Source organism: Lemur catta, chromosome 9 (assembly GCF_020740605.2).
Source record: "Lemur catta isolate mLemCat1 chromosome 9, mLemCat1.pri, whole genome shotgun sequence".
In the NCBI taxonomy this organism is placed as follows: domain Eukaryota; kingdom Metazoa; phylum Chordata; class Mammalia; order Primates; family Lemuridae; genus Lemur; species Lemur catta.
In genome coordinates this window covers 100,553,964-100,566,540 of record NC_059136.1, presented here as the reverse complement: position 1 = coordinate 100,566,540, position 12,577 = coordinate 100,553,964, and positions in this window count along the sequence as shown.

Sequence of the window (12,577 nt, the reverse complement as noted above, 5' to 3'; positions counted from 1 at the left end):
AAACCAGTCCTGGAAATAAAAGCAGTACACAAAAGTGTATATAAACATTTCCATAGCTCATAATACAATTTGCCAAAATTCCAGGTGTCAAAATTGAAGCTGTTTGTGTTCAGAAAAGCAGGATATGAGCAAAGCCATGCAGGCCGAAAGGGAGCAAGCAGTATTCTCTTTACTACTGATGTTTCTTTAGTGTATGAAAAATTGCACTCCATGGTTTAATTTTTTGTATTTGATTACCAGAAAGGTTGAAGCCTTTGCTTCCATGTTTTGAATCACTAGAACTATTTCTCACTAATGGAACGTCTGTGTGTGCCCCTGGCACACCTGTTTATTGGGACCGTTATTTCTCACTGATGCATCTGAACTCCTTATAAAGAAAACACTGATACTTTCTAGATAACAACCTTTTGACATCTGGAAGGTGAGTAGGGAGATGGGTTTCATGGTTAAATATACATATATGGTTTGGCCCTTTTTAGGTTTGGATGCAAATCTTAGTTTAATTTATTATAATACAAGCTTTGTGACTTTAGGTAAATTACCCAAAGATAAAAGTAATATAGTAAAAATATGCTGTGATGCTTACTATGTACATGAATTATGAGGGGGGAGATGCCTGAAGAATTTAAGTTGTCCAAGGTCATCTGCTAGTGGTATAGTTCTGTAAAAAAATTTGTTCTGTAAGACTTGGATTCAGCGAAAAGGCCACACTCAAGGGTCCAGAAGGCCACATGTGGCCCCGAGGCCACAGGTTCCCACCCGGGCAGGCCACTGTCTGCCTTTACTGGGATCATTGAAACCCTCTCAGCTTATCTCCCTACTTGCAGTGTCCCCTCCGCTGAACGGTTCCTGATTATATAGAGAAAAACACCTTTCAAAAACTTCTCCTAAAATGCATCAGAGGTTTCCTTTGCTCTCAGGGTGAAGCCCAACATCCTAGCACCCTGCTGCCACCAAGGGCCCCAGGCTCCCACCTCGACTTCCCTCTCAGGACTCTGCCCCCCTGACTCCCCATCTTCCTCTGTGACACGGACATGGGACATCCGGAGCAGTTCCGGACATGAGCCCCTTGGATTCGTCCTGCTCTCTCTTTGCCTCTGGGTGTTTTTCTGTCTGGAATGTCCATTCTCAGCCGGCCAGTGCACACGCCTTACCGACTTCACTCAGGTGTTCCTTCTGTGAGCCGCCCTTGCCTTTCTTAGGCCACGGCTGTACTTGTTCCGTCCCATAAGTGGATCAGAGACCCCTGGGCATCAGAAGAGCACTGGCCCGTCCTTGCATTCGCAGTTCCTGCTCAATGTCTGGTACCTGGGCAGGTCTAAATGAGTGCCGGCGAGAGCCACAGACGGAGCTGAAGTGCAGCACAGTTCTCCGAGTGGGGTGGGGCCCAGGGGCTCTCATAATAAGAGTGTCCCTGAATTCTTTGTGAGGCGCTTCTTCCTACACTTCAACTGTATCATGAGAAACTGATTTTATCCAAAATAATAAATGGTAGAAGCTAATACTGGTATTTTCATGTTAGCGGTAGTTGTCAATACTTTAAAATACACTGAGCATCTGACTCTGTGAGGACACCAAGATAACCAAGAAAGGTCCCCTCTCCTCTGAAGCAGTCACTATTTAGGATAAAAATGCAAATAGGAGGGACAGTAGGACAGACGTGACGGCAACTTGCCAGTGTCACTGAGTTGGTAAGTGTGGGTACAGACACAGTGCTGTAGGTGCACACGCACATGCAGATGTCGTGTAGATACTCACTCCCAGGCTCCTAACTCTTTGCGTAGTTAACTAAGTCAGGGGGACAGAGTACTGTCACCGGACACTGCTTTCCAACTCGGCTCAGCTGGGTGAGACACAGCATACGTGCAACTGGTTGTAGGAAGCAGATTTATTACTTATGGATAAGCAGCAAGGGACAGAGGAAGCTTAGGATCCACTGTGAGCTTGTCCCCGAAGGCTCAGGAAAGTGCCAGGGTAGATAAAGTCTCACCTGCAGGTGCCTCACTTGCACCGCAGCTGAGGGGCCCTGAAAGGTGGCTCCCCCTGGGTGTACACCTCAGGGCAGTGGGACCCACGGGGCAAAGCTGTAAAGGGCACCCTGCTTCCAGCGGGGAGAGGAGTCAAGCCAGGGCTGTCCTGGGTGGCTCCTAACTCAAGATGGTACATTCCCTAGGAGGGACAGGAACAAGGCCCAGGCCCCTGTCTCAGGATGTTGTATTTCCAGCATATTCTACAGCTATTCTTGAGAACTATAGCAAGAAAGGGGAGAAAACTACTGCAAATATTAAATAGAAGTAACTGTTTATTGTAGACATATGAAAATCTCACCTTCCAAATCAGTTTCCATGGAAACTAATATAAAATAAATGCATTATGTATTCAACTGCTTTCCTTGACAATGACATTAATCCAGTTTTGTATTTTATTTCAATTAGATCTCTAATGTCTTGACTATGGAAAGCATTTTATGCAAGATACAAATAGTGAAACATGCTAAAATCATTCATTCACTTAACATTTATTTTTGATTGCCTATTCTATGCTAGTTTTTCATGTATATCCCTTGAGAACTGTAGCTCAAAGAGAAGGAAGATATACGAACTGACAGCTAATGAACATTTACTCTCTACCTGGAAAAGGTCTAGGTGACCATCTCATTCTGTAAAATACATAAAATATACATCTTTTATAATGATTCTGTAAATGTCAAACATAGTTTGAAGATGAGGATAGTGAAAGTATGAAATAATAAATACTTGCCCAAGGTCACGGCAAGCTAACCTAAGATTCTCAAACCTAGGTAGTCCATCTATTTTTTTTTTTCAATTTTGATAGATGTAAAGGGTACAAGTGTTTGTTGTTACATGGATGAATTTTATAATGCTGAAGTCAGCTAGGGAGCCCATTCATTGAAGTATGTTTTCTTTCAATTATTCTGCAATGTGTTACTAAAAACAGGCAAATTAAAACTCCATCCATTTTGGTGGACACAACCCATCAAAAGGATTGGTGATATTGTACATATTGATTATATGCCTTATGTTATTTTATAATGATATAAAATATACAAAAATGTTCACATGCAAAATATTTTAAATGGAAAATTAAAATATTTGAAATGAAAACAGTGTTTTCAAACTATTTGTACATAAAGAAGAGCTCTTCCAAAGAAACATACTAAAAATTACTAAGTAACCATGCTTAAAAATTAAAGAAACAAAAAGATACTTTGAAATTTGAAAGCTTTGTTTACTGGAAAACACGTGTGATAAAAGACTGCCATACTAGCACTCTGGGAGGCTGAGGCAGGCGGATCGCTCGAGGTCAGGAGTTCGAGACCAGCCTGAGCACGAGCGAGACCCTGTCTCTACTAAAAATAGAAACAAATTATCTGGCCAACTAAAAATATATATAGAAAAAAATTAGCCGGGCATGGTGGCGCATGCCTGTGGTCCCAGCTACTTGGGAGGCTGAGGCAGGAGGATCGCTTAAGCCCAGGAGTCTGAGGTTGCTGTGAGCTAGGCTGACACCACGGCACTCACTCTAGCCCGGGAAACAGAGCGAGACTCTGTCTCAAAAAAAAAAAAAAAAAAAAAAAAAAAAAAAGACCGCCATTTACTTGGAGTTCAAGCTTGCTGTCTGGAGAATGACCAGCTTCCCAGCAGTTGCGGAGAAGGCAGACTGGCCACCAGAGGGCAGGATGCAGCTGTCATCAATTTAGACCTACTAAAGACAGGAATGTTCCCAGTGCCTTCGTCCAAAGTCTGTGCTGTGATAGACAGCATCTTTAAAAATATTTGTATTATATCTATTGGGGACATCTAGCATTTGTTTACTTAACTCTTATGACAGATGTATAGCAGTTAAATATTTTTTACAAACGTAGATAGTCTGTGTCTTGGGAAAAAATTAGGAAATGAGTCAGCTTAAAGCAAACACACTTGATTTCTACATGCCAACATTCATGTTAATCTGGCTTTCAGGGCTTTAGCAGCTGCTATACTCAACTCACAACAACTGTATTTCTAACAAAGTATGCTTGTGTGAACAAAATGGGGATCGTGATCTCTGCAGTTTTAATTCTAAGAGAAGCCAGTGTGTAGGGAGCTGTAGAAAAGCAAAGCTGCGAGGAAATCATTTTATTTTTGAATATTGAAGAAAAGGAAGAGAAAAACAGCAAATATTTGCTAGGAGAAAATTCTAGTATCGAGTGGTCATCTTTGTTGAGGCAAGTGAATGAAGTGACTTGATTTTCAAGCTTTTACTTATAAGCAAGTTTAAAGTTGGCAGAGGATGGGCTAGGGGGTGTTACATATTATTTTACCTATAATAAATTCTAGACAAATGGATTATATCTGGGCAGCTTCACTATGCTTAGATATTGGTAAAACTGCCATCATCTAATTTTGGAACACATCATGTGGAATTATGTGGAAAACACTTTATAAAAGTTACTAATAACCAAGCCACATTGCAGTTTATACTTTTACAAACATTCTCTCTTTAAGTCCTCGCACAACATGTTTTACAGAGGAATACACAAGCTTAGATTAAGTAATAAGCTTGAGGTCGTATGGTTTGTGCATGATGTTAGTTCTCAAAGGAAGCGCTATTGTTTAGCACTAAATCTTACATCTCTGAATCATTAATCAGCTAACTTGAGTGGTCGCAATTAGGTTAATAGAAATCTAGGAACTGGAGCTAAGTTTTATTATGAACTCAGAACTTCAGGCTCAAACCTCATACCTAGTCTTTGTTCTGATGAGCGAGGCTAACCATGGTGTTATTTGCATTTTGGGAAAGAAACCCCAGGTCCCAGTCCTATCTAGACACCAAGGTATGCTGCTGAATTTATTTCTAACAGAAGATCACCATTCAAGGGACTTGACAAGTGCCTTTAATTCCCCATCTTAAATGCTTCTTATTAGTCGAGGCGGGGGTAAGGGTTCTGTCTCGGAGAGCTGCTTTTCTGACCCTGCTTCTCCTGCCCCATCACCCTCTCGAGGAGAATGAAACGAATGGCCCCATTAGCTCAACAGAGCTTCTTGCGGGAAGCCCTCCCTGCCTGCCTACTTCCTTATCAGGTCAGAATCTGCAGTGTTCTCCAACCGAGTTTCCTAGGCAAGGTAGTAGGGGCAGTGTTATTGCCTGACCATGTGAAAAAATATAATCAAACATTTTATTGTCATAAATGTATTCTTCAAACTTGCACGTGCCGTGAAAGAGTGGAAAAGGCACATCTTTACTCACAGAGAATATATCTCAAGATAAATGAAACCGCCCACATCTGCACCTCCACAGATAAATTTACAAGTCTGTGCAAGAGGGTCTCCGTTCGCACAGCTGCTGGTTTGGTTTGGTGACCTGAGACTGTCGGTCCCGGCGTCTGACTGGGGCTGGAGGCTCTACTTGAACAGCTGTAACCGGGACACTTTTCAGGCGCGCACCTGGCATTCCTCCAGGCCACTCACAGTTCAAGCAGTCAGTGAATGCATTCTGAACCCCAGACGGGTGAAAGGCATGTGGGCCAGAAGCTCGGATTCAGCAACCAACGAAACAGACGTGCCCGCGCTGCGTGACTCCAGCCTCCAGTCTGAGCGTCACTTTCCCCGGGCGCAGGGCTGGTCGGATTCCCAGGGCAGCCACTCCACAGCGTATGTTTGGTGCGCCTGAAACACAGCTTTGATCCCAACCAAACATAGCAGTCATCCCAGCAGCGCACAATCTAAACATCCTTCCATAATAGCCGTTACCAGGAAAACCAACCAACCAACAAAAACGCCAAATACGGCGTTCTCACAGGCCAGTGTGCAGGCCAGAGCCTGGCAGGCAGCACAGCACAGTAATTGCCATATGAACTCTGACATACGCCGGGAAGGCCTGGCTTCCAGCTTCATCCTTACCGGCTGTGTGACTGTGTCTTTCACAGTGTGCTGTGAGTTTCATCCTGTGCAGCACGGGGATGATAATAGTTATCTGCTTTTTAGGAGTACTATGAGGATTAAATTTACCTAAAACATCGGATACCATCCAAACAAGTCTCTGACTAACGCATACTCTTCTACTCAATGAGTGACATCCAGGAAGTTTTCTCTGTAAAAGAAATTTGTAAATTTGCAACATCAAGATCTTCCCTAAGTACCCCTTCTGCCCTGTAGAGTAGATACTGCATTTAAAAATCTCTTAACTCACCCTCCCATTTTCTCCTGTCACCAGTGGTCGTGGCGTCTGCGTGCTGGACAGAGGGTGGATTCTGTCTGGGGTGCAGTCTGCCCTCTCCAGGAGCAGGATAACCTGCATTTAAAAGATGTAACTGTAGAAACAAAGTCCATGCTTTGGTATTTCCTGCAGCTTCCACCTCTGGATGTGCTCCCTGTCGGTTTGTTGTTGGAACCAGCAGGGCCCTTCCCAGGGTGTGGGATGATGGTGCTACCATCTGCACTTGACACCCACTGCTGCTGCTGCCTCTGCGCCCGCAGCGGAACTTCCTTAGGCCGACCACTTCTCTTCCTTATTTCTAAATTATGGAAGAATTATCTCAGAACATTTCTGTAGTAGACCTTTGCTCTGGGTACTTTGTCAGCTTGTGCCTTCAGGACTCAGTAAAGGTAGATATTTCCTCTGTCCTGCGATTCTCTTCCCTACAGTCTTGCTTGGTCTCAGCTTGGGCCCCTCCTGGGCAGACCCACTTCGGTGGCAGCAGCCCAGACATTTCTTTCCCTGACCGGCTCCATAAGGTTTGCTTCTGTTTTCCCCAGGCTCTCACTTCATTTCCATGCTTCCAGAAATTCACTCCCTTACCCGGGAAGGGGTAGTGCCCGAGGACATCCTTTCCCCAGGAGCCTGGTCCTTGCAGCTGATGTAAGGGCTGCTCGAATGCAGGAGCGGTGCCGGTCAGCTCTGGGGCAGGAAGTCAGGGAAGACTTCTTGGAGGACATGGTATTGCCTCGGTGGAGTCTGGAAAAGCGAGGTGGAGTCAGCCAGGCCAGGTCCCTGAGCCGCGTGACTGCCAGATGCTCCGCAGGAAGCACGAGCGCCAGAAGCTCTGGGGGCTGAGCCACCGCTGTGTGCTGGGCGGGCCACAGGCACTGAGGTCCATCCTGGGTAAGGACACAGACTTTGTTTTGCAAGTGACAAGCGTCCAGGCCAAGAGGGTGCTGATCACATTTGCATTTTAGAAATCACTCTACTCCTTGCAGTTAGCGTTGCCTGTTTTTCTGGTCATTTCCGCTGCCTCATTCCCACGGGCAAGGGATGGGCAGGCACGGGGGCGCGTGGGAATATCTTTCTTTTTCAGTTCACTTCTCCCAAGTTATATACTGACTGCAATAGTGAAACAGATTTTCCCTCTTTTTAAGTAATTCTGTTCCCCTCTGAATTTCTTGTATGTTCCTTGAGAAGGAAGCATATGTGCGCGTACACATACAAACACATTAATGTCCAAAACACAGCTCCCAAGTCTTTCCCACTCACTGGTTGTGGCTGCCCCTCAGTCTCATAAAATTAAAACGAGCAAATGGACCAATCGTACTTCTGCCTAGACCACGAGAGTTCTTGCCATGCACGTGCGGCAGCTGCCCGGGAGATGCTGCCACTCGGGCCGTGTGACCCGGGGCTCTGGCCCCCCACCCCCCTACCCCACCCCTACCCCCGCCCCCTAATTTGGATGGCAGCAATTACTTGAAATTCTAAAGTTGAATAATTTATAATATAGTGCTACTTTCTTGGAAAAAAAGATTTATTTTATTGCACAATTTTTATTATTGCATTTATATTTTATAATTATATAATTTCCAAACTTCTCAATATTCCTTTTCAAAATGGAACTGGCTCAGAAAAATGCCATGTAAAAATACGTGCAATTCCTTATTCCCCCTTTAGATCCTAAAAGACAGAAGTACTAAAATGTACCAACAGAAATTAGGTTTCCCCATCCTCACTAAATAAAGACCACTTTTTTTAAAGGGGCACCAGTGAGTCACTTGTCTGGGCCTTGACATTCCAGAACCCCCACTTGGCTTAATCAGTCAGGCAGATTGTTCCATGTTTCTCTATAAATTCCTCTGTCCAAACTCACCTGTCCCCACTCATTCAACATGGAGCAGCTCTGAGATCAGTTTATTAATTAATTTGAAATAAGGTGTTATTGGTTGATTGATCTTAAGGCCTACGATATTTCCATGAAGAATAGTTCTCTAACTGAAGGCAGGTCCTCACTGGTAAGGTTTACTGACCCGCAGGAAGCCAGTGGTAAAAGATCTACTGGGAAGGAGAGACTTCCCTAATCCCTGAAGCCTGACCACGTCAGCTACCAGGTACTTTCTGACTTGCAGGTGGGCCCAGTGCCAAAGGACAGAGGGCAGTTCTTCTCTTCTCTGTTGACACGGATGCTCCAGTATTGGGCTGAGATATATTCTAGAGGTCTGCAGCTCATTAATCATTGCTGCAGAGTGCAAGCCCTGAGGCATTCTTCATAGTGTGCTCTGGTCACTGAACCCTGGCATTTCAAAAGCCATCTGTCTGGCTTCTTTGGAGGAAAGATGCATCTTCATCATTTCCAGATCCTGACCCAGGCCATGCCAAAGGATGTGCTTTAGAGGCATGAAAAGACAGACATTTAAGCAAAGAATGGGCTATTCACAAATGAACACAATATAAATATATTAAATTATCTAAATTTGAATAAAGAGAGAAATTACTGACATGTACAATTTAGTGCCATTTAAATAATTTTTTTAAAAAAACATCAATGGTATAAATCATTTCTGGATATGTGAACATTTAACACAGTTATAGAACCTTCCAAGATAAAAGTGCACACAAACGTCAGGTCAGAAACTACCTGGGAAGGAGCGTGGGAAGGATGCGGGTTAGAATTGCTGTTTGTGTCAAGGTGAAAGCTGCCATAGATCCTGGAGGGGAGACAGAAGTGTCTTTAGGTATTTTCTATGTGCATAAAACATTTCACAACATATTTAATTGTCAATTAATTTCCCAACTTTTTGAGGTATAGTTAACACAATTGTATATATTTAAGTTGTACAACTTGATTTGATATATGCTTACACTGTGAAATATCCATCACAATCAAGCTAACTACCCACCACCTCACAAAGTCACTATTTTTTTGTATGGTGAAAACACTTAAGATCTAACCTTTTGGCAAATTTCAAGTATATAATATTAACCATATTCACATTGCTGTGCATTAGACCCACAGAACTTATATAACTCGTATAACTGAAACTTTGCCCCCTTTGAATACGATCTCCCCATATCTTCCCTGAGCCTCTGGTAACCACCATTCTACACTGTTTCTGAGTTTGATATATTTTTAGATTCCGTGTGTGAGATTATGCTTATTTTCACTTCACATAACATCTTCCAGGTTCATCTGTGTTGTCACAAATGGCAGGATTTTCTTCTTTTTAAAGGCTGAATAATATTCCATTGTGTGTGTATGAGTGTGTGAGAGTGTGTGTGTGCATGTGTGTATCACATTTTCTTTTCCCAGTTATCCATCCATTAACATTTAGGTTGTTTCCATATTTTGGCTATTGTGAATAATGCTAAAATGAACATGGAAATGCAGAAATCTCTTTGAGACACTGATTCCATTTCCTTTGGATATATACCAAGAATTTGGCTTGCTAGATCATGAGGTAGCCTTATTTTTACTTTTTTTGAGGAGCTTTCATACTATTTTCCATAATGGCTCCACCAAGGTACATTCCTAACAACAGTTTACAAGAGCTCCCTTTTTCCCACATCCCATCCTTGCCAGCCCTTGTTACTATTTGTCTTTTGGTAATAGCCATTTTAATAGTTGTAAGATGAGATCCCATTGCAGTTTTAATTTTCATTTCCTTGATGATTAGTGAAATTAAACATCTTTTTATATATCTGTTGGCCATTTATATGACTTCTTTTGAGAAATACACATTCAGGTCCTTTGTTCATTTTTTAATCAGGTTATTTGTCTGTTAGTTATTGATTTGTATGAGTGCCTTATATATCTTGGATATAAACCCTTTATCAGATATATGGTTTGCAAATATTTTCTCTCATTTGGTAGGTTGTGTTTTCACTCTGTTGATTATTTTCTTTGTTATGCAAAAACTTTTTAGTTTCATGCAATCCCACTATCCATTTTTCTTACCTTGCCTGGGCTTTTAGTGTCATGTCCAAAAATCATTGCTAAGACCAAAGCCAATAAGGTTTTCCCTTATGTTTTATTCTAATAGTTTTACAGTCTCAGGTCTTATATTTAAGTCTTTAATCCATTTTGAGTTTATTTTTGTATATGGTGTGAGATGAGGGTCCAATTTTATTGTTCTGCTTGTGAGTATCCAATTTTCACAGCACCGTTTATTGAAGAATCTGTCTTTTCCCCACTGTGTACTCTTGGAATCTTTGTTAAAGATCAGTTAACTATAGATTCCTGGATTTATTTTGGACTCTTCATTCTGTTCCATTTGTCTATGTTTGTTTTTATGCCAGTACCAGGCTGTTTCAATTACGGTAGCCTTGTAATATATTTTGAAATCAGAGAGTGTAATGCCTCCAGCTTTGTTCTTCTTGCTCTTTTTCCAGCCCTTCAATTTCAGCCTCTGTAGGTCTTCAAATCTAAAGTGTATTGAAGACAGCTTATCACTAGATCCTACTTTTTTCCCAATCCTTTCAACCATCCTATGTCTTTTGATTGGTGAGGGGGTTAATCCGTTTACATTTAAGATAATTTTCGATAGGTGAGGACATACTAGTTCTGTTTTTTTTCATGTTTTTTGTCCATTTTGCAGTTGTTTTGTGTCTTTTGTTCTCTTTTGTTGTCTTCCTTTGATATTTGATAGTTTTTTGGTAGTGATTTACTGTAATTCCTTCCTCTTTCTCTTTTGTATTGCTATCATAGGCCTCTTTTTTGTGGCTGACTTGAGGCTTCCATGAAATAGCTTGTAGTTATACTTGTCCATTTTAAGTTAATAACGTCAATGTTATACAAAAACATTACAATTTTACTCTCTAACCTCACTCTTTGTGATTTTTTACTCAGAGTTTTCTTCTTTTTATATTGTATATCCAGTGAAATATTTTTATCCTTTAACTTTTATATTAGAGTTAAAAGTAAATTACCACCATTACTATGTTACATTAGTCTGTATATGTCTCTATATTTACCTTTATTAGTGATATTTATACTTTCATATGCATTCATGTTGCTGTTTAGTATATTTTTATTTTAATTTGAAAAACTCCCTTAAGTATTTCTTACAAGGTAGGTCTAGTGGTGATGAATTCCCTCAGGTTCTGTTTGTCTGAGAAAAAGTTTATTGCTCCTTCATTTTTAAAGGATAATTTTGCTGAGGTTAGTATTCCTGGTTGGCAGGTTTTCTTCTTTCAGTATTTTAAATATGTCATTGCACTTTCTCCTTGTTTGCAAGGTTTCTGTTGAGACATGCACTGATGGTCTTTTGGAGATTCCCTTATTTGTGATGATTCAGTTTTCTTTTGCTGCTTTTAAAATTCTTTTTCTTGCCTTTAGACCATTTTGTTATAATGTTTCTGATGTTCAACATATTTGAGATTCTTTTGACACATGAATTTGTGTGTTCATCTCCCTCCCCAGATTTGTGAAGTTTTCTGGCACTATTTCTTTAACTAAGCTTTCTTCCCCTTCCTCCTTTTTGCTCCTTCTGGGACTTCCATAATACATGTATTGTTTCACTTGATGCCATCCTTAAGTCACATAAACTTTTTTTCACTCTTGTTTTCTTCTTGTTTCTCTGACAGGATAATTTCAAATGGTTTGTCTTCAAGTTTGCTGATTCTTTCTTCTGCTTGATTGGATATATTTGAAACTCTCTGTAGAATTTTTCAATTCAGTTACTGTATTCTTCAGGTGCAGATTTCTGCTTGGTTGTGTTTTATGGTTTCTATCTCATTGTTGATCTTTTTACTTTGTTCAATCTTCAGTTATCTAATTTTTGTTTAGTTGTCTATCTTTGCTTTCTTGTAGCCCACTGAGCTTCTTTAAGACAATTATTTTGAATTCTTTGCTAGGCAAGTCATATATGTCTATTTCTTTGGGGTTAGTTTACTGGAAATTTTGGTTTTTTGGTGATTTCATGGTTTCCTTGATTTTTCTTGTTTTTTGTAGCCTTGTGTTTTATGGCTGTGCATTTGAGGGAGCAGTCACTTCTTCCAGTTTTTATGATCTGGTTTCAGTGGGGAAAGACCTTCACTTATGAGTGAGAATGACATTACTTGCTGGGTAGGGTGTGGTAGTCTGGCCTCACAGAAGGTGCAGTGGTGTAATCTCTATGCAGCTTTAACAGCTGAGGTCAGCAGTATCAAAGACTGGAGAGGCCCTTGTCAGTGAAGGCCATGGGTGTCTGGCAGTGATGAAAGCTGTTGGGGGTCCTTGGTGGTGAAGGCTGCTGGTGTCTTCCCCATTTCTTTTTCCCTCATAAGGGGAAGTCATAGCCAAAGGAATCCCTCTTGGTACTGGCTCCTACATGCAGATATTCTTGTAGTGATGATGGTACTGGCATCTGGTGTATGAGTGCTGAGCAGTAGCCAT